Source organism: Ovis aries, chromosome 5, assembly GCF_016772045.2.
Source record: "Ovis aries strain OAR_USU_Benz2616 breed Rambouillet chromosome 5, ARS-UI_Ramb_v3.0, whole genome shotgun sequence".
In the NCBI taxonomy this organism is placed as follows: Eukaryota; Metazoa; Chordata; class Mammalia; order Artiodactyla; family Bovidae; genus Ovis; species Ovis aries.
This window is the reverse complement of record NC_056058.1, coordinates 12,617,568-12,619,411: the sequence shown is the minus strand read 5'-3', so window position 1 is coordinate 12,619,411 and position 1,844 is coordinate 12,617,568. Positions and strand designations below refer to the sequence as shown.

Genomic DNA, 1,844 nt, shown 5'->3' with positions numbered 1-1,844 from the left:
CCCATGCTTTTTTGTTGTCAACCCCTCCCTCCACCCTCAGCCTCTATATATCCCTGATTATTCATTCATTGTCCGTATAGTTTGGCCTTTTTTGAAATAACAGAAAGGGAATCATACAGTATGTGGCTTTTTGTGTCTGCCTTCTTTCTCTCACCACAATGCATCTGAGATTCATCCATGTTGTTCTATACCATTGCTTTCTTTTACTTACTTGGCAGCACCACGTCTTAGTTGTGGGATTTGAGGGCTTTTTTTTTTTTTTCATAATGGAACGCTTCATGAATTTACCTGTCATCATTGTGCAGGGGCCATGCTAATCTCAGTATCATTCCAATTTTAGTATACGTGCTGCCTAAGTGGGCACCACATGTGAGGTCTTTAGCTGCGGCAGGCAAACTGTTAGTTGAAGCATGTGGGATCTAATTCCCTGATCAGGGATCGAATCCAGGTCTCCCACAATGGGAGCCTGGAGTCTTAGCCACCAGACCTCCAGGGAAGTCCCACCACTAGTTCCTTTGAGGACTTGAAGTTTCAGATGTTGTATTCCTGAGTGGTCTTCCATGTGAAGACAAACTGTAGCATGTCTACTCATTCGTAAAAGGAGCTGCTGTGAGCTTCTGCTGGGTTGATATTTACACAGGACCTAGGACAGCAAACTGGCGCATGGTGTATGTTTCAGCTGTTATTACTATGCTGGAGCGGGGCTGAAGTGGGCCACGGGGGCTCCCATCCCCTCACTGCACATCTCCCTCATCTAGAAGAGAGAGCCGACCCTTCCCAGGCTCAACGGGCTGCAGCTCCATCTGGTGCCGACGTGGCAAGGGTGGCCTCCCCCCGCAGCCTCCCTACCCTATCCCTGAAGCTGAAAGTGGGCCTTGAGCCCATGGGTGGATGAAACGAGGCCACTGCAGCTCCACTGCCTGCCAAGATCAGCATCTGGAAGGCCTCTCTGCAGCTGGGCCCCTCCCCCGCCTCGTGCTGGGGTGATGATGAGAAAGTTGGGACCTGTCTCAGACACTTCTCCTCCTGCCAAAACCTGAGAGCTGGGGGGTGGGGTTGGGGGGACAGTGGAGGCCCAGGGTGGATCAAGGGACATTCTAAGCCTCATCCTCATAGGGGAGTTCACAAAATCGGGGGTGGAGACTTCCCTGGTGGTCCAATGGCTAGGAATCCAAGCTTCTAATGCAGAGGACCTGGGTTCCATCCCTGGTCAAGGAACTAGACCCCCACATGCTGCCACTGAAAAATCCTGCAGGTGACTGCTAAAGACCCCATGTGCTGCAACTAAGACCTGGTACAGCCCAAATAAATAGATAAAAAAATTTTTTTTAATTGGGGAAGAGTGGGATCAGAGGTCAGAGGGATTCCTTCACCTCTGGACTGTGGAGAAGAACATTCTACACCTCACCAGTTGGTGATGTGGTTCTGAGCAATAACCACAGCCCTCCTATTCCAAGGCACCAGGGCAGGGATAGGGTGGGAATGGGGGCGGGGTTCACTGCGTCAGGAGTAGGACAGGGGCTTGGGATAAAAAGAAGAGCAGAGAGGGCTCTGGTTCAAATCCCACCATGACTGTGTGCCTCAATTTCTTCATCTTTCAAATGAGGTGATGTGGAAAATGCAAAACTATGGGGACAGAGGAAAAAACTAATGGTTGTCCGTGATTAAGGATGAGGGAGGGGAATGAATGGCCAGAGCACTGAGGCTTTTTAGGGCAGTGAAACTATTCTGTATGATACTATAAGGGTGGATAGGTGCCATTATTTTTTCTTCCATTTTTTTTCCATTTTGTTTAGTCACTAAGTCATATCTGACTCTTTTACAACTCCACGGACTGTAGCCCA

At 49.4% G+C, this 1,844-nt stretch overlaps 1 non-coding gene across 1 annotated transcript; it reads right to left on the bottom strand.

The window, feature by feature from the left end:
• Positions 1-260: 260 nt before the first annotated feature.
• Positions 261-364, bottom strand: LOC114115053 (U6 spliceosomal RNA). The gene has a single exon (XR_003589556.1). It is a non-coding gene; the product is annotated as a U6 spliceosomal RNA (small nuclear RNA).
• Positions 365-1,844: the final 1,480 nt, after the last annotated feature.